Source organism: Mustela nivalis (genome assembly GCF_964662115.1).
Source record: "Mustela nivalis genome assembly, chromosome: 5".
NCBI lineage: Eukaryota > Metazoa > Chordata > Mammalia > Carnivora > Mustelidae > Mustela > Mustela nivalis.
The window spans coordinates 69,844,785-69,869,327 of record NC_139024.1 but is presented as its reverse complement, the minus strand read 5'-3'; positions in this window follow the sequence as shown (position 1 = coordinate 69,869,327).

Below are 24,543 nucleotides of genomic sequence, written 5' to 3'. Positions count from 1 at the left end.
CTTGTGTCTACTTTAAAGTTTAGAAAGTTCAGGGGCGCCTGGGTGTGGCTCAGTCATTAACTGTCTGCCTTTGGCTCAGGTCATGATCGAAGGTCCTGGGATCGAGCCCTGCATTGGGCTCCCTGCTTGGCAGGAAGCCTCCTTCTCCCTCTCCCACTCCCTCTGCTTCTGTTCCCTCTCTCACTGTGTCTTTTTCTGTCAAATAAATAAATAAATCTTTTTAAAAAATTAAAAAATAAAGTCTGGAAAATTTAGCTTCTCCCAGTTTCATAAAAAAACTAAATAAAAATGAGTAAAAATTAAAAATTAAGAAAAAATAAGTCAATGTGGATTGAAGCTCTAAGGTGATTTCCAGGAGTCAAAGGGAGGAATTTTGAATTCATGCCACCACATGTACATTAGAAGCCAATTAATAACACCATCCATGTTAAATCAGTATTTTATTCATTATTCTCCTGGAACAGCAATATCTAGCTGCTAGCCATAGGAAACCTACTTTACCTACTGGACTTGACTCATTCACTTGCGATCATGAAATGTCTACTATATATTAGGTCCTCTCATCGTAAAATGAGGTTTTGAATTTCTAGCATTGATATTTTGCCTTTCTTTGATATCTGTGCTTATCATCTGATCTTCCTTTATAGACATTTTCTATACTATTAAACAATTTAATGCAAAACAGTCTGTAAAAATATTAACCCTAGAAGTTAGGAAATAAAAGAATGTGAAGGTGAATCTATAAAGAATAAGAACATTTAAGTGTATAATTGGACAGAAACCCTAGCCGGTTAGTAAGAGTCATAGGCTAATAGAGCTGCTTTAATGTAATAGCAGTGTTATTTACTGAATGTGTTCTATGGATCAGATACCACACAAGGCTTGTATATACTTTATTACTAAAAAGGTTGTGATTTATGCATTATTTATTTTTTTTATGTATGAGCAAACTGAGGACCAGAACGGCTAGCCTACGCTCACAGAACTAGTATATGGCACAGAGCCAGGATTCTAGCAAATTCTGTGAGGTGTCATAACTGTCCTCTCCAATTCTGCTATGTTCTTTCACTCAGCCCCTCCCCAGATTAGTCCAGGGAGAGTGTAGCAGACATCACCAGCCACACACCCAACAGTTACTGAACCTCCTCGGCTCTGTCCTGCGATACCCGAGTTCTCCTCTAACTACTAGGGCTGACAATATCAGATCCTTCCTCATCCTCCTCTCATAAAGGACAGGCACATGTGATGTAATTCTAGTCAAGGGGACTGAGTGGGAATCTGCTGGGAATCGTCTGGGAAAGGTTTCTTCTTCTTCAACAACAACAAAAAACGACCCACAGTAGGAAGTACTTCCCCCTTCACAGCCACATTCGTGTCTCTGTGCTTGGGACTGTGGCAGCCACTTTGCAGCCATGAAGGTGGGTGTAAGCATGAAGTGGGCAAGCTGCCAACATTATCCTGGGAAGATGAAGGGGGTTGGGACCCTTGATTTCGTTGACGAGCCGCTTGATTAACTGTGGTGCTCCCGGCTTCTTGTTCTTTAGCACAATCAGGAATGAGATCCTTATACTAGCTTCTCTTCTGTAGCTAGTGGTTATAACATTGTAACATAGAAGAATTTGTTACTTAAATTACTAGAGGCCCTTTATATCAGGATCCAAGACAATCATTTGTAATTGTACTTCAGAAATCTTTTAAGACCAGTGATGACTCTGCACTACATCTTTGCTATTCACTGTTGTGTAAAAATGAAGGACTGCTTTTACGTATACATCCCCATTATCATTTATTAAACCACTTTTTGGAGGCATGACTGACATCCAAAGAGCTGTGCATATTTAATTCATGCAGCTTGATGAGCTTGGAGAGAACTGTGCACCTGTGAGGCCATCACCACAACCAAGACCATAGACTTATCCATCACCCCTGAAAACTTTCCTTCTGGAAGAACTATCCTATTAGTGAATTTTAAGTATACAATATAGTATTGTTAACTAGAGGCTCACGGCATAATCCCCAGTATATGAGGAATTTAGAAGAGTCAAAATGAGGGGCACCTGGCTGGCTTAGTTGATAGAACATATGACTCTTGATCTTGGTTGGGGTCATGAGTTCAAATCCCACATTGGGTGCACAGCTCATTTTAAGAAAATAAAAAATAAAATAGTCAAACTGACAAAACCAGGGACTGGGATAATAGTTCCCAGGGCTGGAAGAATAGGAAAGTGGGGAGTTGTCAGCCAAAGGAGACAACATTTCACTTATACAAGATGAATCTGTTCTGGAAATCTGTACACCATTATTTTTTGTAGAATCTTTATTTGCCTGCTATTCTTTTTTAAAAAAATCTTCTTGCTCAGTGATCCCTCTGGTTTTTACCGTTTCATGCCATTCCATTTATAAACTCGAAGAGTCTTTGTCTCCTGCCTCGTCTTTTGATGATTGCATGTTTTGTCTATACGCACTCCTCTTGCAGTGTTCCTGGAAACAGATGTTGCTGCCTATGCTTTCTGCAATGTAATAAATGAAGCTGGATTGGAATAAAAAATAAAACATTTCTGGTTTCCAATTTATTTTAAACATCCAAGCCAGATGTTCCAGCTGATCCAGATGTCACTAAATGGACGGGTTCACTTTTCTATCATTCTGTAAGATGCTTAACTTAGCTTTATGAAATGGTGTAAAACAAAGGTATTTTACAAGTACTCAAAATCTTTATTTGGCTAGCTCACTTTTTTTTTTTTTTGAGATAGCTGCTCTGTAAATAATCCTCTAAAACATTTTTCTTTTTCCTAGTGTACAGAGTCCTGCAGCTGCGTTGGCCTGATCTAAAGTACTTTGAGAATAATAGAGAAATTGGGTTAATATAAATAGGTGGCAGTCATTCCATCTATTTTAAAAATAAATTAGAAGACTATTTTAACTGCTGACAGATTAAGAAAAACAATGTTATACCCCTCAACTTTTACTCCCACCATGTCTCAACACCAACTCTACCTCTAGTTGGATCAAATTTAATAGTAATCATTCATATCTAATGTCCTCAGAATGCTATAGGATTATTGAGTTTTTAATTTATAAAGTACTACTTCTATAGTATTCTTATTGAAGTTATACACAAAGAAAATGTATACATTTAAGCACAGCTTGATGGATATTAACATAAATATACATACCCAGCAACCCAGCATTCAGATCAAGATGCAGAACATGTCCAGCTGTCCAGGAGACTGCCATGTGCCTCTTAATGTCGCTACCCACCAAGGTCACCATTATTCTGACATGTATTATCACAGACTAAGTAGTTTGACTACTTCGTATAAATGGTGTCATACAATCTATGCACGTATTTTTATGAGATTCACCTATGTTGCTTGTGGAAATACATGTTATTGCTTGTTAATGTTCATATGTGTTACTGCACTGTAGTAATTTGTTCTTGTTATCATGGTTAGTATTCCATTGAATATATACACAGCCACTTATTTTTTTCATTGGGCTTTTTTCACAGACATGTGGGGATTTGAGTTTTCGCCACTTATGAATAAAGCTGTTTGGAACATTCTTATATATGTCTTTTGATCGACTTTGATATGAATATAGTCATGCTAGCTTTCTTATTTTTATTGTTTTCATGGTGTATTCTTCTCTATCCTTTTACTTTTCATCTTTTTCTCCCTGAATATTTAAAGTCCCCCCCTCCATTCCTAACTCTTCAGAGTTTTTCTCATGAATGCGTGTTTCATGTTGTCAAACATTTTTGTGTGTGTGTCAATTGATATAATCCTATGATTTTTCTTCTCTGGCCTCTTGATGTGGTAAGTTACAATGATTGACTTTCAGATGTTGAACCCAGGCTTGCATACATTAAGTAACTTCTGCTTGGTCATAGCATATAATTGTTTTTTGTTTGTTTGTTTGTTTTTTAAGATTTTATTTATTTAACAGACAGAGATCACAAGTAGCTGGAGAGGCAGACAGAGAGAGAGAGGAGGAAGCAGGCTCCCTGCTGAACAGAGAGCCCGATTGTGGGGCTCGATCCCAGGACCCTGGGATCATGACCTGAGCCAAAGGCAGAGGCTTTAACCCACTGAGCCACCCAGGTGCCCCAGCATATAATTGTTTTTATATATTTTTGGATTCAATAAGTTAGTATTTTAGTTGGTGATCTTTACATCTAAGTTTATACACAATATTGGCCTGTAGATTTCTTTTATTATATTATCTTTGTCTGGTTTTGGTATCAGGGTAATGTTGGCATCATAAAATAAGTTGGGAAGTTTTCCTCCTCTTCTATTTTCTGGAAGAGATTGGGTAAAATAGGTGTTAATTCTTCAAATGTTCACTAGAATTTTCTGGTGAAACCGTCTGGGACTAGAGATTCCTTTCCTCAGAGCTTTAAAAAAATATTATTTCACTTTTTTATGATTCTAGGACTTTTCAGATTATATATTACATGTTAGTTGAGTTTTAGAGTTTGTGGCTTTTAGAACTTTGTCCATTTCTCCTAAGTTGTTAAATTTGTGAACATAAAGTTGCTTGTAGTATTTATTGCCTTGTCACCTTTTAATGGCTAAGTATTGGTAGTAATGTCCTTGGTTTTAATTCTGATATTGGCAGTTTGTGCCTTCTCTCCTTTTAGTTTGTCATCTTGAAAAAAGTTTATCAATTTATTGATTTTCTTTAAAGAACCAGTATTTTGTTCATTTTATTTTCTCTATTGTTGTCTTCTTTTCAATTTAAATGATATTTGTTCTTAGCTTTGTTATATCCTACCTTTTGTCTGCTTGGGTTTATTTTGCTTTTTCTTCTCTGTTGAGGTGGGAACTCTTATTGCTTGAGAACATCCCCTTTTCTAGTAGAAGCAATTAGTGCTATAAGCTTTCCTTTTGGTGGTGCTTTAGCTGCACCTCATGTATTTCTGAATTTCCATTGTGATTGCTTCGTTGACCAATGAGCTGTTTGCTAGTGTGTTGCTTAATTGCCAAACAGTTGGCCACTTTGTAGTTATCTTTCTGGTCTCAAGTGTCATTTTAATTTCATTGTGGTCCAAAAATAAACTCTGCACATTTCCAACCTATTGAAATCATAATACTTTAAAAAAATTTGTGTATTCGTTCATTCTAAAATTTTGTAATTAAAACAACAGAGATAATAACATAGAGGCTAAAATAGAGGTTAAGTCAGTTTTTGAAAGTCTCACTAAATGGATCAAGTCAGAATCAGATCCAGAAAGCAAATTTCCTGAATCTTTGGCTAAAACACTTTCCATAATCCCCTGCTTATCTTCTCACTGGTTGAATTCACTCATTGACTCCTTTGGTAATTCTAGTTTCTTCACTAAGCTGTAGGCAACTGATTCAGCCTTTCCTACCATACCTTTTCTTTCATATCCTACTGTAAATTTTGTAATTATCATGTGGGTTAGCTCTTAGTTATTATTTTCTTAATTTTTTAAATTTAACCATATCTATCGTATATTTTTTGAGAAGGGCTGTCCTCAGGTATTTTATTTCTTTTGTTTTTCCTTTAGTATTGAGTTTAGTGCTGGGCAGATAACACTCCATATATATTTATTAATTAATTAAATCCTAATGCTATTTTTTCATTTTTCAAATCAAACAACTTACTTTTAAGTTCAATTCATAGTTAAGAATTTACAGTTAAAGTTTTGGATCAAAAGTAACTCTCTTAAAAGTCCTAAAGTTGAGGGACACCTGGGTAGCTCAACTGGTTAAGAGCCTGACTCTTGATTTTTTTTTTTTAAGATTTTATTTATTTGTCAGAGACAGAGGGAGAGAGAGCGAGCGAGCACAGACAGACAGAGAGGCAGGCAGAGGCAGAGGGAGAAGCAGGCTCTCTGCCGAGCAAGGAGCCTGATGTGGGACTCGATCCCAGGACCCTGGGATCATGACCTGAGCCGAAGGCAGCTGCTTAACCAACTGAGCCACCCAGGCGTCCCCTGACTCTTGATTTTGGCTCGGGTTATGATCTCAGGGTCGTGAGACTGAGTCCTGTGTCAGGCTCTGTTCTCAGTAAGGAGTCTGCTTGAGATTCTCTCCTCTCTCTCTCTCTTTCTCTCTCTCTCTGCTCCTCCCCAAGCCCCATTCATGCATGTCTCTCTTCTAAAAAAAAAAAAAAAAACAACAAAAAAAAAATCTTAACTTGAATGTAGATGAACATAATTTGCTTATTTTCCTAATTATTCTATAAGTTATTGATAGGAAGGAATGTAGTAAAAGAAACTAAATATAGTTATAGAAATATTTTTAAAAATGTATCAAAAGAAAATTATAATGAACACAAGTAATACACAAAGGAAAATCATCTTAAACTGGTCATACAAATATAACAAAAAGTATTATGTACTACCAGTAGTATTAGTACTACTAGCTAACATCTATTGATAGTTTTCAAGGTGTTAGTAATTATTTTAAAATTCCAACAAGCCTAGTAAGAATATCATAAGATATTACAGCAGTTTTATAATTTGGGTATCACTATATGTATTCTGTGTTTAATGAGGATTTCACTTTGAGCACAGGCTGTCTACAATCTTACCTGGAATATATGACAGACTGGTTATGTGGGCCAACACAATTTTCTTTTAATGGAGGCTGAAATGTGTTATGAGAAAAAGAATTTTCTAAAGGAAGAAGTCATGCATATGGGGCTGAACCTGTAGTAAATACAGTTGACCTTTGAACAACATAGGTTTCAATTGAGCAGGTTCACTTACACACAGATTTTTTTTTCCAGTAAAACTATGTACAGTACTGTGAATGTATTTTCTCTTCCTTATGATTTCTTAATGATGTTTTCTTTTCTGTAGCTTACTTTACTATAAGAATATAGTGTATATTATACAAAATATACAAAATATGTATTAATTGGCTGTGTTGAGGGTGAGTCTTCTTGTCAACAGTAGGCTATCGGTAGTTAAGTTTTTGGGGAGTCAAAAATTATATGTGAGTTTTTTGACTGCTCAGGGTTAGCACCCTTAACCCCATCCCCCATATTCTGCAAGGGCCAACAGTAGTGAGTTAGAAGAAGAAAAGGAATTTTGAATACAATATGAGATTCATCACTTGATACTAACTTCTAGCACAGCCTCTGTTGAAGCATTAGTATTACGGAGAGTGAGGGGTCTACAAATTAGAAAGAGAATTGAGGAATGGGAGAGAGGGAAACAAGGAAGGAAAAGGAAGAAAGAAAAGAAAGAGAGAAAGAGCTCTGTTACTGGCACACAAAAGCACCATGTTTGGGGGAACTCTCACAGAAAGTACTGCCCTGGAGGATACATCACTACAGACCACCAAGCAACTTCGAGCCCCTGAGCCCAGTTGCTGGGAAGGCACCTTGGGGGAGCAGCAGAGTTTCTGCTGGGACCAGAGATGGAGTCATAGCAGGGAGAGCAAGCACAAGGGACTTACTAACCCAGGTAGGTTCACAATATGGCTGATTTTCAGTGTAGACAGAAGAAGTACAGACACCCCAGGGAGCAGTAGGACACAGTGGAGAGCTGCAGTGCCCATGGAACAAGGCAGTATCCAGAATGAACAGCTTGGTATGTGAATCCCTTAAGGAATTCTGGAAACATTTAGGGAGAGTTTACAGGATACCAACTTGATAAAATTTGCAGGAGGGGAAAATGAACCAGCAAAATTTGAGTGCGTCTTGTTAATAAAATTTCTTTTGTGCCCAAAATGGCACAGAAAAAAAAAAAAGTTGGTGCGGCCAACTCTACCCATAGAAGAGAAAACTGACTTGCTCTAAATCATCAGTCAGTGAGTAGAAGAGCCAGAATTGGGATCCAGTCTGTCTCACTCAGATGAAGTTCTGTCCACTTGGCCCAGTCTTTTCAAACAATCAATTCCAGTATTTATTGAGCACCAATGAAGAGCAAGATTACATATTCAACTCTGTGAGAAAAGTCCTAATCTTTGAGAAACAAATGATCTGCCTTGTGGTTTTGAAGATTTATTTGTGGTCCTAAATGTAAACAGATGGACCGAATAGAATGGGTTGTTTTTATTAGTGCCTTCAAAGCATAGGTTTCCAAGATAGAGATATCTTGGTGATCTAGAGATTCACTTTTATCACTCTTATTCATAGAAAAAAAATTTTTTAACAACCATAGCAACCTAGACAGTGTACAAAAAACAGTTATCATGTTGTTCAGAATAACCTGTAATTGTGAGCAACAAGTCTGTGATTATTAAAACAACTCCACTTCAAAGTATTCATATCATTTCATAACAAAATGCAAATCATTCCACGCATTATACATGTGGTTCTGCCTTTAAATTTAAATTAAAACTACTTCAAAGTATATATCCTGGGGCACCTGGGTGGCTCAGTGGGTTAAGCCTCTGCCTTCGGCTCAGGTCATGATCTCAAGGTCCTGGGATGGGACCCCGCATCGGGCTCTCTGCTCGGCGGGAAGCCTGCTTCCCCCTCTTTCTCGGCCTGCCTCTCTGCCTACTTGTGATCTCTCTCTGTCAAATAAATAAATAAATAAATAATCTTAAACAAAACAAAGTATATATCCTTTCAGATATGTTAACTATTTCATATGCAAATGAGCACCAAATATTACTGGTTCCATAAATATTCTTGGACCTCCCATTCTATATCTGTAAACTTAGAGATAGAGTTGGATATTTTAATATTTCCCATAAAACTGTGAGTCAAATATATAGAGTAGCTCCTGATCTCATGATGTTTTCTGGGACTTTTTTTGGCCTGAACCATTCTCCTCTTTCTGTTTCAACTTTAGCATTCCTCCCAAGGATTTTAAGAGGGTTAAATAAGCAAGAATTTGCCTATGAAGTTACACCTAAATCAAGATATGATTACTTGTAAAGGTAAACTATGGATAGCCTAAAAATCATTTTTTCACAAAGTCCCTCCCCCAAATATTTTGCCCTGGCCCTCATATGATCTTGTAAATATATTAATACACAGACCTATCTTATTCATTCTAATAGCTACATGACATGACATTATTATATGAATAAATAATAATTTATTTAACTAGTCTTTTACTAATGGATTTTAAGATTTTCTTGGGGTTTATTTAAATAAATAATACTGCAAGAAACATTCATGTATGTATTCCTTAGAACATCGGTATGAATGTATCTGTTGAAAATTCCTAGAAGTGGATTTGCTGGGTCAAAGATTGTGACCATCTTAAGCATGGCTAAATACTACCATATTTGTTCTGGTTGATAGTATATAAGAATTCCTGTTTCTCCTCAACCTCACTAACACTGTATACTATCTAAAAATTTGATGCTTTCAAGTTTGATTGGGTTAAAATAGTTTCTCATTTTAAGGACCATTTTTAAGATTATGAATGAGCATCTTTTCTTATGTTTGAAGACTTTTTTGGTTTATGTTCTTTCCTTCAGTTTCTATTGAATTCTTTTATTACTTGGTTTGTTAAAGATCTTCATGTATCTAGAAAATAACTTTTAGTCTGTCATATATTGCAAGTGTTCTTTCAGTTTTTGTCACTTGTGTTTGATTTTGTTTATGTTGTTTTTTCCCTCCTGAGCGGAATTTAAAAATTTTACATAGACACATTCATCTATCCTTTTCTTCATGGTTTATTGAGTTTTGTATTTGTTCTTAAAAAGTCCTATTTTTTCCTAAAGTTATAAATAATTCTCTTGTTATGCTTAAGGCTTTGATCCTCCTGTAATTTATTTTTGTGGAAAGAGTGAGGGAAAGTCACAGATATATTTATTTTCCAGATGGCTGATCATTATCCCATTTTTGTTTATTAAATCATTTATCTTTTCTCTATTTTGAAATGCCATCTTTATCATATACTTATACCCATGTCTATTCATCAGTATTTTATTTAACGGATTAAATTTGGGGATATCTAAAATCAATTACTTTTCTGAGAGCCTCTTAGAATCAGGAATCAGATTGGAATAGCCACTTCCTAAAATGGTTTACTTATTTATCCACTCATTATTTTAAATTATTTCACACCTAAGTTATAGTTGTATAGTGTCCTGGAGCAGAAAAGAGAGAGAGAGAGAGAGAGAGAGAGAGAAATAGAAAGAGAAAGAAAAAGAAAGCTCCAAAAGCTTCTGATTTTTATAAATAATGAGGAAAAGCTAGAGAGCCAAAAATGTATCCCTGAAACAACTGGGATGATTAGCTATCTGGCCAGTAAGAGATTATAAATCTTCAGCTAATAATTAAATATTGTGTTTTGTGAAGAAGTGAATTAATCCATCCAAGGAGGCTTTAGTGTTTATTGTTTTGCTGGTGTATAGCATTGGATGTCAGCTTTTAATTATGGCTCATTCATTCATTTATATTAGATATAAAGCGCCAGGTAGAATTCACAGGAAAAATGTAATAGACTGGTAGCATATTAGCGTCCTCATCCTCTACTAGCATACCTACTGGGAATTTTTTTCTTAAAATTACTTCCATTCTTTCTAGATACAGGTAGAAAGAAAAACAGAGTAAACATTCACCCATCACCAAATGTAACAATTAGCAATACCTTCATTACATTTTTTTCTTTTTACTGAAGTTTTTTTAAAGCATTTGACTCCCACATACTTCAATATGCATTTCTAAGATATATGGGTATTATCTCGCATAACCAGTAAGTCATTATCCCACCTAAGGAAATGAATGAGAATTCTCTGGAATTCTAAAACTCAGTTCAGAATCAAAGGATCCAGTTTCAGAAACATTTTGTACTTTAAAATTTTTTTTACGATTCATTTGTTCAAATCAGGATTCAAACAAGTACAACTCATTACATTTGATTGCACTGTCTCTTGAGATTCTCCAGTTCAGTTGCTCAGCCCCACCCCTCACCATTTTTTCCTTTCATACCATTAACTTGTTGGATAAATCAACTTAGTGGCTTTCTGGATTCTTGCTTCTCAAAATATAACCTACTGATTAGTAGTGCTGGCATCACCTATGAGTTTATCTGAAATGTAGAATTTCAAGTCCTACCCCAGAACTGCTGAATCAGAAGCTGTATTTTAACAAGCTCCCTGGGTGAGTTGTACAGCCACTAAATGTGAGAAACCCCACCCAAGAATGCCTTTCACTCTGTATTTGTCTCTTTGCTCCCTTGTGGGGGTCATTTACTTATTTCTCTGTTCCCATAGTTCCTGTAAATGGAAGATATCTCTATCCCACACTTATCTCTGTACCAGTGCTGAGGCCACGTGCTTGGTTCCTGGACCTGTTTGGAACTATAATTCTATTAGTTGTATTATTAGTTTAGTTCCATGTTCTGTCTTTTTCCTTGCCTAATTATGTTTTATGCATCTCTTAACCTCATGCTTGCTCAATCATTAAGTTTGTCTTCTTTACCCCTACTCCCTGTTTACCCAGTAATTGTAGAAACCTAATGGGGACCAGATGGTAACACCAGTCTCTACATATTTAATCTGATGGTACCTGGTCCCAAACAGTGCCTCATTGTCCAGAAGAATCCTCACCTCCAAATTGTTTCAAAGTTTTAAGAAACCCATTTCCCTCCTGTCAGGTATATAAGCTTCCCCTACACTCAACAGGGCAAGGCAGCTTTTGGAGTGATCCCCTGCCTTCTCGTTGGGCTGCCTTTCTGATAATAAATTGTCCTTAGCTTCAAAACAGGTACTCTGACATTGACTTACTGTGCAGCAAGTGCATGGACAAGTTCGAGTTTGGTAATAGTAGTCAGCTCACTTGCTGATTTCCTGTGTTTCTTCAATAGTCCCAGACCGTATCATCAGCATGTTACATTGTGCGGACATAATAAGCTAGGTTTAAAAAGCAATAAAAAGATATTGTACTTTCTACTCTGTCAACTCTGGTTTTAAAGTCTTGACCAAAAATACTCAGATAAAGCCCAGAGAGTTCAAAAACCCATCTGTTTTAATACGGGGTAGGGTTGTATTGCTTTGGACCTCAGAAGAACAACAATAAAACATGTATTTGGTTTATAAGAACAAGCCTGCATTATATAATTTAACTACAGTACACAGTTGAAGTGTAATTATATATAGCAGTGTATTCGTGATGTAAATTTGAGCTTACTTATTCCTTTATTTCTGCTCACTGACATGAGGGGGGAAATCATTAGTTAGCTTGTTATGAACAGGAAATGGTCTGCTTGGACCTGATTTGGATTTTTCTTTCACTAATCTTCAAACGTTGCTTTTTCTCTTTTCTGCTATTTATTTATTTATTTATAGTTTTTTTACTTTAGGTTCCACTCCAATATGGTTGCATTCTTATTTTAGAGTTTTTTTTCCTCCATCACTCTCTGCTTACAACCTTGCTCAAAATTCCTTTAAGTATTGTCATAAGCTGACTACTAACCTCCCAAAGATGTCTACATCCCAGAGCCTGAAGCTATGTTACCTTGCATGGTACAAGGGATCTTTGAGATGTGACGAAGTTAAGAATTTTAAGATGGGAAGATTATCCTGGATTATCTGGGTGGCATCGCTATAATCACAAAGGTCCTTATAAGAAGAAAGCAGGGGGACCAGAATGAGAGAGAGGACAGAAGCAGAGTTTGGGCTATGTGATTTGAAGGTATACCGACTAAGGGGCCATAAGCCAAGGAACGTAGGTGTCCTCTGGAAGCTGGAAGAGGTGAGGAAACAGATGCCCCCTAGAACATCCAGAAGGAATTCAGGCCTGCTGACACCTTTATTTTAGCTCACTGAAATCGTTTGCAAAATTCTGACCTTCAGAATGGCAAAATAACAAATTGATGTTATTTTAAGCCACTAACTTGACAGCAAGCGTAAGAAACTAATGCAAGTGTAAAGCTTTCATCAGTTTACTAATTTTAGCTCCTAAAGTTTCTCTCAAAGCCTAAAATTAAAAGTATAGTTAAATAGTAAGTGAAATAATGAGAGAGAATGCCTCATAACAGACATTAAACACTTCATAAGGCTATAATAATGAAAAAATTATGTTGTTTAAACAAGTCTGGACACAAGTGAATGAAATAGCATAGAACAAGAACCTATGTGTACACACACTTATTTTATGATAAAGACAATGTCCATTGACACTAAATGACCTGCCATGTTCTTCTCCGAATAGGCCATCTTGTTCCTTGGTCTATGGTACACCCTCTACTTGTCCTTCTTATTCTATTTATTCTACTCGTTGCCTATTTAGCCTCTGCTCATCTCTAGGAGTAACTTAGTTATTACCCCTTTCAAGAACCTTTTAATGAATGTCCCAGGTATAAACTTGACGTTCCTTCTCAGTTCTGCATAGCCTAAGCTTGGTTTGTAACATGGTAACAAACAATCCCTAAATATCAGAGGATTAACATAATACAAGAATATTTTTGTTCACAAAGTCCACTGCCACTCTTGGCCACCTCTTCAAAACTATTATGCTCCGTATAGTGAACGGGGGATGCAGTCAGCGTCAGACTTTTGGCCCTGACTCTTCAATTCAAGACCTTCCTCCACAAGTGGCACAAAGGCAGAAGGGTGCTATGACAGTCATGAATTTCACTGCCTCAGCTCCGAAGTGCTGGGTTACTTTGGTTCACATTTCATCTACTTGAACCATTCACACAGCCCCGCCCAACAAGGGACTGATGTATATAAGTCTCTATGTGCCTAGAGAGGAAGGAGGGCTGTGTTGCTGTACCACCATAAACCCCCTACACACACTGAGCTTAGTAGCATCACTGATTAGAGAGAAGGTGGAAAATACAGACATGATCATATTTTTTGCAATTACATTGAATATTCTGCCTCACCAAGATCAACCTAGCATAGGAGTTGAAAATGAGTCTAGGGGTCCAGTTATTTCTGATTTCATTCCTAGCCTCACCACTTAACTTGCTGTATAACCATGGAAATTTACCTTATCATTCTGAGTCTCAGTCCCACATCATAAAATGAGCTTAACAATAGCTCTCTACCAGTATTGCTCTAAAGATTACATTGCTTAATGTTTATAAAGTTTCTAGTACTTTATGTGGCATACAGTAAGCAGTAAATAAAAAATACCCTTTATTATTATGTGAGTCTTTGACCTACGATCCTCAGGGACCCTATTTTATTCTCCCCTTCCTTCTTAAATTTCTCCTTTTTTGACTCATCTTTTTAAAAAATTAATTAATTTATTATTTTAATAAACATATAATGTATTTTTATCCCCAGGGATACAGGTCTGTGAATCGCCAGGTTTACACATTTCACAGCACTCACCAAAGCACATACCCTCCCCAATGTCCATATCCCCACCCCCCTCTCCCCTCCCCCTCTTCCCCTAGCAACCCTCAGTCTGTTTTTGAGATTGAGTCTTTTATGGTTTGTTTTGACTCATCTTTAATTGGGAATCAAAATTATCTCCCCTAAATTAAAAATAAAACCAAACCAATCAAAACAAACTAGAAAATCTGACTCTCAAGCCCATTGGCTCTTTGAGCTATTTTTGCATTTCTCTCTTTCCTATCACCAGACTCCCCCAAAGTGTTCTGTTTTGTGAGGTAATGTTTTCTTTAGTGGCTTCTACTTTCCAATTTCCCATTTCCTGCTCAACCCACCATCGTCTTCCTTTTCTCTTCCTACTTAACTGAAGCCATTCTCCTGCAGATGATAACCAGCCTCATCATGACCAAGTTATGAGACTCCCCAAGCATTTTGCATCGTGGGTCTTCCCTCTGGCTTCACATTCTCATTTCCTTTGCCTTTGATGACAGAATACAATCCCACACCTCTTTCCCTTCTCATCCCTTCCTGACTGGCTCCTCTTTCTGTCCCTTCTAGGAGCATCTTCCAGAAGGTTCTCACCTTGGTTCTCTCCTGCTTTTTCACATGCTTCTCCTTGGCATAATTAATCTCAAAGCTTCGAAATATCACTTCTAGATGAGCAACTTCCAAATCTAGCCTTGAACACCAGACTCTCATCTGAGCTCTGTTCCTGCTTCCCAGTTGCCTAATGCCATGTTCACATGAATTTTTTTTCCTGTACCTCAAAATTTCTGTGTCCTAACTTGGATTCTCTCTCCGTGGGAAAATTGTTCATGCTTCTATTTTGACACGTGTCACACAGTGTTCTATATTGTAGTTATTTGGGACACCGTCTTGCAGATTGTAAACTCCTTGGGACAGTAATTATAATCTTATAGCATTATCTTCTTGCCTCATCTTTGGCTTCTTTTCTTGTTATTCTACAAATCTTCCAGAATCATTCATCTCCATGACCATCAAGCATCTATTTGGTAATTATAAAATGCATAAGAATATACACAGTTTAACTGTTCATGCTAAAAATGTGGTATAAAATAATTGAGCAGAGTAGGAATCCCCACAGTTCAAACTGGTAGAAAAAGGGGAAGTCTCTACCTTGTTGATTTTACAGTATAAAATTGTGATTTCTCCTTTATTTAAATTTCAGGGTGATCCAACTTGTACCACTGCGGAGATTTAATTAGGGTTAGAGATCCACTGCTGCCAAGATGGGAAAGACACAGCTTGCATTTCCCAAAAGAACACAAAAGCCAGATAAGAGCAGTTGCTTCCCTGGAGCCACACCAGTTAGAGCTCATCATCTGGGATAAAGTGGGTTTTGTTTTAAATTTGGAATATCACATCGCCAGGCTGTTGTTCTCCTGTTGGAGGAGGAATAGAGTGATAAGCACCTGCCAGGCATCTAGAGCTTTGCCAGATTCCTCTGACAGAGAAAACGGGAAATCAAGACAGCCCAGATTGTTTCTTCTGGCAGGAGTATTACCACCTTGCCCCATAAATGTATATGCCTGTACCCACAGAGATACAGCTATAGCTCCATTAAAGAGTTATTTCTCCCTAGTGAAAGCAGTGTAATGCATTATTGACATATCATTATGTTTTCTCATGCTTTTTCTTGTGGATTATATTTAAGAATGAATTTTTAGTGGTGCTGATGAATCAGAGACTCTATAAGAAAGATAGTCACATTAAGTAGGAAGCATGTCCGCCTGTTCCATGAACCAGTGAAAATGGACATCTCTGAAAGCTTCACCATGACGAACCACAACGTCCCATAACTGACAGCATCAAACGTTCATCCTTGTTCTCACCATTTCTCTAATTTGGTCCGCATCTTCCCGGCCTAGATTTCTTTGCATTATGACCAAACCTGGCTACAGTTTTGGTCACCCTCAGGAGTTCCCCTCTGACTCTCTTGAACTTCAGACCCTCTGTCCAGATATCCAGACTCCCTGATCGTTCCTTTGGCTTTTGGGTCATGGCATCGGGTTTCTCTGCCTGACATCCTTTCTCTGCATTTTCCTCCTCTCCTAACACCCTGACATCCTCTGGCCCCCGGCGCCCGAGGATAGCACAGAAAATCAGACATACGGATTAGTCCAAGGATCTGCTGGACTGTCTGTCTCCCTGCCGCGTCTTCCAATTGGCATTCTAAAGAGGAAATCAAATCATGTCACTCTTCTGCCTGAAGCCTTCAAAGGCTTTCAATTGCCTTTAAGATAAAAATCCGACTTCTCTCATCCAATCCTACACATTGACCATTTGTCTGTGTTGTGTTTATGCTCCTGTTGAATGCACCTTCTTAAAGATCTCCAAATGGCCTATGTTCCCTTATGCCCAGAGCAGGCTCACTGTGCCTCAGTAGTAAACTCCTCTTCTTCCTTCAAGACATAGTTCCTGGGGCGTCTGGGTGGCTCAGTGGGTTAAGCCGCTGCCTTCGGCTCAGGTCATGATCTCAGGGTCCTGGGATCAAGCCCCACATTGGGCTCTCTGCTCAGCAGGGAGCCTGCTTCTCTCTCTCTCTCTCTCTCTCTCTCTCTGCCTGCCTCTCCATCTACTTGTGATTTATTTCTCTCTGTCAAATAAATAAATAAAATTAAAAAAAAAAAAAGACATAGTTCCTCAGCAAAGTCTTCCCTGCCTGAGGTCTATATTTAACACATTCACATAAGCCATACTTGTACACACACACACACACACACACTCAGGGTTGACCTTGCTTTTTGCCTTTAAGATGGCTTCTATAACTAGGGAAAGGGTCTTGTTTTCTAGCCTTACTGAGACGACAGCAGTCTTAAAGAGGTATAACAAACGGAGAACAAAGAGAAGCAGAAATTCTCCTGCTACCAACACTAAGTTAAGTACTGGACATATGTTATTAGGAAAAAAAAAAAAAAAAACAAGACTTTTTAAATGCATAGTTGGGCATATAAGGAAGAACAGATGGCTTTGGTGGCAGAGGGACATACGTGAGCCCATGAGCCCCTGTGGCTGCCCGGCGGTCTTCTTGGTCTCTGTAATCCAGCTCAGAGCTTGCCATTCTTTTTTTTTTTTTTTTTTTTTTTAAGATTTTTTACTTATTTATTTGACAGAGAGAGATCACAAGTAGGCAGAGAGGCAGGCAGAGAGAGAGAGAAAGGAGGAAGCAGCCTCCCTGCTGAGCAGAGAGCCCAATGCGGGACTCGATCCCAGGACCCTGAGATCATGACCTGAGCCGGAGGCAGCGGCTTAACCCACTGAGCCACCCAGGCGCCCAGAGCTTACCATTCTTATAGGGACAGAAATTGAAGCTTTGTCTTCCAAAGAAAAGGGACTTGAAGCTGAGAACTTTAGACAAATACAGGACCCAGAAAGCTCTAAATCTCAGGGAACCCCTCAGAGAAAGTATTCTTAAAGCAAAACTCCACCTATCGGTCTAGAAAGATGACAAGCTGAGTCAAAAGAGTATTTTCTGAGAATCCAATTCCAAATGTGTGTTTCATGAAGGGTTAGGGTTCCAAACAATACTTTCGCAAAGCCTAGAAATCTTGAAAGAAAGCAGTTTGCATAAAGATTGGACCCAGCAGGATGGTACCCTTGGGGCCTGTGCAAGAAGCAAATGCAAAACTGTCCTAGAGAGGCAACCCTCAGGCTAAGCCACAGAGAGCAATTCACCGGGAGCAGCAGTCACCAGATTCAACAATGAGGAGGAGTGAACCCTGAGAATTTCAGTCCCGGGAACACTCTGGTAGAATCTACAAAATGTTTGCCCAACATGAATAAAACATAACGTGAATAAATCATAAGAAAACAATAGGACACTATGAAGAAACTGTACATTTGTGAAAGAATACATACAATTTCTAGAAATAAAAAGCCAATAGGTACACTAAGCAGGATGTAAGTGTTAATCTAGAATAAATTAGCAACTGTTTTTTGGAAAGGGAGGGTTAAACAACACATTTTTAGACAGAATTCAGAGGACTTACCACTCTCAGATAAATGATGAATAAAAGCTTTTTAAAGGATGTAAGGAAGGAAAAGGCCAGAAAGAAAGACAGATTTCAAGTAGAAATGGTAAGCAAAGAAATTAGCAATAATGTGGGTGGATAAAAGAAGCATTTCTTACGTAGAATAATAACAAAGCTGTGTCTCAGTGGTTATTAATTTAAGTAATAAAAAAAAAACCTAAGATATAATAAAACCCCAAATACCTACAGCATTAAATAAGGAAAGTGGGTAATTATTGTTTAGGAGAAGGTTAGAATATATGTTGGCAATTTCAACATAATCACTTAAGCAACAAGAAATCGAGTGTATAATATTTAATTAATTAGAGGATAAAAGAGATAAAGATACCTTGGTCAATCTTACAGAAGTCAGACAAAGATAAACGCACTTTGAACGGAAAGCAAAAAGAGAGAGAAAAGAGAGATAAATCTAAAAATTTCAGTAATTTACAAGAGATGTCAATGGACAAAATTCTATAGTTGAAGAATAGAGGCTATAAATTGGGTTTTAAACATCCAACAAAATTCTCATTATATAGGAACATCAACATAATGACACAAAATAATTCACTGTAAAAAGATGAGGAAAATAGCCCAGGTAAATAAAAATCATAAGTTAGTGTAGCTCTATTAATACAAAAAATACGCTTGGAGGGAAAAGCATTGTTTGAGTTATAGGTGGTTACTACACATTGATCTAAAGTTCAAGTTACAATAAGTAATAAGCATTTCAAATGTATATGCCCCCAACAACATACAAAGAGAGCATTTTACATGAATAGAAAGAGAAATGAACAAGCCAACAATTATACTAGGAAATAAATGCTCCTTATTCCTTAACCATAGATCAAGCAGACTTAAAAATTCTTTATTTGCAGCTCTGTTTGTAAGAACAAAAAGTAGTAACTGTCCCAGGTCAAGGAAATACAGAGCTATTATGCTTTATTTCCATATTAAGTTAATAATCAACAGTTAAAAATGGACACACTCTCATGGGTAATACGCATCATTCTCAAAAACATGATATAGAATGACAAAAGGAAATTGAAAAATATTACATATGGCAGGACAGCAAGTGGAGATATGAATTGCATATATGAACGTGGTCCTCAGAGGTGAGATTTGTACAGTTGGCAGTTATCTGCATATATCTTTTCCAAAGCACGAGAATGTTATAAAGGCACCAAGGAGAATAAGTAGAAAAGAAAGCCATTAGAGTTCTGGGGTTTTTCCACATTTAACAGAGCAAACTGAGAAGAAGAGAATTAAACAAATGAAATCTAGAAAAGTCTCCTCACTGATAAGGTGGCGAGGAGACGAATAAGGAAAGCTTTTTTGTTCCTTGGCCTCAGTATGTGTTGCTTCGGAGGTGGTTCTGTCAGGTCCTGTGATACCCCAAGTTACAACAGCCATTTTGGAGCTATGAGGAAGCAAGACAGAGGATGAAAAACCAACACACAGAAGCTGGTGGATTGGAAAGAGAGAAAGAATTCGACATCATACAGCCTTGATAATCTAGAAAGTCACTACGTCTAGAATTTTGTTATAGGAGATAAGCATCCTTTTTTGTAAAGTCCCTGCTACTTACGTGGTCTGCTGCTCGAATCCAAAAGTATCTTACTCTATCCTAGTGCCATCGAACAAGTCTATTTTCTAGATAACGGAAGGTTTTTTTGAATAAGTGAATTAAGTTGTTCACTGGAGTTGCAAAGATGACTAAGACAGGTTCTTGGCCCAGGAGATCAGCCGAGGAAAAAGAAATTTACATTTAAATGGTAAGAAAGCACAGGATCTTGAAAGCTTTTGGTCACAGATGTAAAATAATAAAGGCAGCATTTTGGGAACATTAGTTTGGTATAATAAAAATGATTGAGCCCCTTGAGTGCATATACTTGTCTGTCGAACAGATTTTATTTCATTCGACCCCTATATCAAACCGATAAAGAAGGTAATATCTATGTTTTACAGATGAAGAAATTGAGGCCCATGGAATTTAAATAATTTTCTCAAGATCAGACAGCAGTAAGGTTAAAAACAGGTTTGTTCAATTCCAGGCTTTCACGTGCTTTCTTTCATGCTACACTGTCCCTCCTATGCACTGCCCCTCCCCCAGAATCCCCCCACCCACCACAGCCTTCCCCCCCCTCCTTTTCATCATTCACACTGGAGGACCCCCAGGGCAGGGAAATGGGAGTCAAGGGGACCAATGAAGGTAGAAGAGAGGCAGGCACAGGAAGGGAAAAGGAGGAATCAAGATGGGAGACATCTGTAAAAGGAGTGGTGAACCTTGGTGACAGAGGGACATGGGGTGGGGAATAGGGAAGTATCATGGGGAAGTATCATGCCAGAAGTCCTGCAGGTCCTTGAAAGAAGACTTAATATTCATTGCTTCCAACCCTTCCCTTATTCCTTAATGCATGATAATCCAACTTCTGCTCCAGTTTTTTTCTTTGAAACTGTCTCTCTATATTGACTGTTGGCCTACTAATTGAAAATATTTACGCATATATTCCTTTTTTTTTCTATCCTCCTTGACAGCTCTTCATTTTCTTTACATTTTCTCCTTTAGTTTCTCCACAAGATTAGATTTATTCTCTTTATTTCTTATTTAAAATCAATTAATTAACATATATATTATTAGTTTCTGAGGTAGAGTTTAGTGATTCTTCAGTTGCATGTAACACCCAGTGCTCACTATATCATATCCTGTCCTTAATGCCCACCACCCAATTACTCTGTCTCTTCTACCCACTTCCCTTCATTCTTTCTCTTTTTTTTTTTTTTTTAAAGATTTTATTTATTTATTTGACAGAGAGAAATCACAAGTAGATGGAGAGGCAGGCAGAGAGAGAGAGAAGGAAGCAGGCTCCCTGCCGAGCAGAGAGCCCGATGCGGGACTCGATCCCAGGACCCTGAGATCATGACCTGAGCCAAAGGCAGCGGCTTAACCCACTGAGCCACCCAGGCGCCCTCATTCTTTCTCTTTAAAAATCTCCTTCTCCCCCCACTTTTGCCTAATCCTGAATTTTTTGTGGATGCCTTACTTCATATCTGTCTTTGTAGTTGGCTCTAATTTTTTTCCTTCTGTCCCTTAAATGAGTTCTTGGAGTATATTCTTTACTACAGTGATCTTGAGGAGTTTTATCTCCTCCTAGAAATCTTCTGAAGAATCCCAACCCTTTGATGCTTTGTCTCTGTACCTTCTTGCTTATAACTATCACGTGGCATTATATTATATTATATTATATTATATTATATTATGCCTTGTTTAAGGAGTAGTTTTTATATTTTTTATATCCTCTAAGTGTCTAGAATTCCTGTATCCAGAAGACTCTCCACTCACCTCTTCATCATTCATTGAACAAATACATGAATGACAAGCACGAAAAGGAGGAAAACAGAATAAATAACTATCAAAAGTGTGAAGCTGAAAAGAGAATAAGGTAGTAATTTGAGGATGCTGTGGAAATTCATATTCTATTTTTTTGACCTGATAGGTTGGATTTATTTAGAAGTCAAGAAAATATAGAATGTATAAAAGAGAGAAGTAGAAGATACATTGTAGAAGATAATCTGTTTTTACTGGAAGTCTACGGATTTACATGCTAATCACTTCTAAATAAATCACATTCACGGTAACATAAAGACTGGTATTTGACCCCAAACTGGGTCCCATAGACTATCCAAGCTGACCTATGAAATTCACCATCACAGGAGGGAAGCCAAAGAACCAGGTAAAGATTTTTCTCTAGAAGAAAGAAGAGTTGCTCCTCCATTTTATATATTTATTTTTTTAGTTTTTTTAAAAATTTATTTGACAGACAGAGATCACAAGTAGGCAGAGAGGCAGGCAGAGAGAGAGAGAGGGAAGCAGGCTCCCTGCTGAGCAGAGAGCCCAATGCGGGGCTCGATCCCAGGACCCTGAGATCATGACCTGAGCCTAAGGCAGAGGCTTTAACCTACTGAGCCACCCAGGTGCCCTGGCTCCTCCATTTCAAATGGGAAATGATGATGGTAGCTCTGTGGGTGGTCAGGAAATTCCTACCAGATGGTTTCTATTTCTCTGTGAAGTAGAATGAGATCTTCTGGGATGGAAGGAAGGGATTAAAGGTTGGAAGAGAGTAGATAAGGTTTGCAAAATTGACTGAAGTGAGTGGGAATGGGAGTTGCCAAGTGAAAGAGAATCAAATTACTGGGGTGCCTGGGTGCCTCAGTCAGTTTAGCATCTGCCTTCAGTTCAGTTCATGATCTCAGGGTCCTGGGATCGAGCCTCACGTGGGGCTCCCTGCTCAGGTGGGAGTCTGCTTCTCCCTCTCCGTCTACCCCTCCCCACTGTTCATGCTCTCTAGCACTCTCTCTCAAATAAATAACTAAAATCTTTTAAAAAAAGAATCAAATAGCTGAACAGAGCTAATCACAATCTTATGCATAGTACAGTCTCTTTAATAAACACTCATTGCAGAGCCATTTCACTTTGCTTCAGATGACATCTTTGTAAGTACTGCTCTTACATTCTGCTGGAAAACATCACTCTTCACTTAAGCACTATGTACTATACTTATCCTATCTATTAGATCCAACAGTGTCAATTGTGGTCTGCTCATTTGACGAACTTAGCATTATTTGCCTTTAACATTATGCATATAATAAATATTAAAATTTGGAGTGGTGCACAGGGGGCATGGTATAGAGCTTAAAGAGGGGGATACAACTGCTGGGACTCATTTAAATGTTAGAAACACTTTTGGCTTTTAGCATAGACCCCCCCTTGCTCTGTGACTTAATATTAACACACTCCTTTTGCCATCTTCCAAAGGATATGCTTATATACTGGGCAATAGGCACTCTATGCGTATTTGAGGAAGTGAATGAAGAGGCTGGTTTTCTTGATTCTATTTTCAACATTTTTGCCCACTTTGCATACCATGCCCCAGAAAGTAGCAAAGAGCGGGATTCATGTAAAGCTTTTGATTCAGTGATCTCTTCTTCCTTTTTGTTTGAATTATCTGATAAATGTACTTGTGTATTTGACAGGTGGTATGAGGTGGAGGAAATATTTTTAGACCATGGAGTCAGAAGACCCAGGTAGGTGATGGCAAACTCAAATCCCTGCAGAAACATAATACATCTGCTAGAACCAAACGTAACACATCTGTTGGTAGATCTTGTCTTCTTCAGCTTTATTCCTGACTAGTGCTGTGATTTAGACAAATAATCTGCTCTCTGTTGGCCTATTTTCTTTATCTCTAACATGTTAATAATAACTTGTTTTAACCTAGGGCATAAGGTTATACTGAAATCTAAATGAAAAATTGTTACATAAGACAACTTTCGGATTATACTAATATACGTGAATTCATCAAGATTCTCCATAGAAACATAAATCTAGAGAGAGAAATTTCTATAAGAGAGATCGAGAGAAAGAGATTCATTTCAAGGAATTGGTTCGTGCAAGTATGAAGGGCATGAAGTCTGAAATCTGTAGAGTAGGCTGGCGGTCTGGAAATTCAAGGAAGGGTTCATGCCACAGTCTTGAGTCCCATAACTGCAAGCTGGAAACTCAAGCAGAGTTTTTAATCTTGCCATCTTGGAGTAGACTTCCCTCTTCTGGGAGAAACCTCAGTCTTTGCTCTCGAGACCTTCAGTAGATTAGATAAGGCCCACCCATAATCTACATTATGGGGAAGAGTTAGCCTCACTTAAAATCTACTGATTTAAATGGTAGGTCACATGTAAAAATTACCTTCAGAGCAATATCTACTCTGGTATTTTAACTACTAACTGGGCACAACAGCCTAGCCAAATTAACACTTGAAAATAACCATCACAATACAACATTGCGAGTAATACATGACTCTTGAGTTAGGCTGCCTAGATTTAATTCTAGCTCTGCCTTTGGGATCTCCCTTGAGCCTCTCTGTATCCTATGTATCTGTCCCGTGATGGAGTCTCCTCATCTAATAAGTCACCTTACAGAGCTCTTCTGAGGTTGGATGATACAGGTAATATGTACCTACACAATAGAGTAGCACACCATAAATGTGCAAAAAGTTATGGCAATTATTATTAAATGTACATTATTGTTACCACTGTTCTAAAATCTGGAAATATAACAATATACAAGTTTTAAGAAAATAAATTTTTATGCTTATTAATCCTGTTGCTTTCCTTGCCCTCAGGGTTCAGGCAGTAACCAGTCACTCTGGATTTACTGTGACAGTCATTATTTCAATATTCTTCCTTAATACCTCCTTTAGCACACTTTTTTCAGAACTTTCATT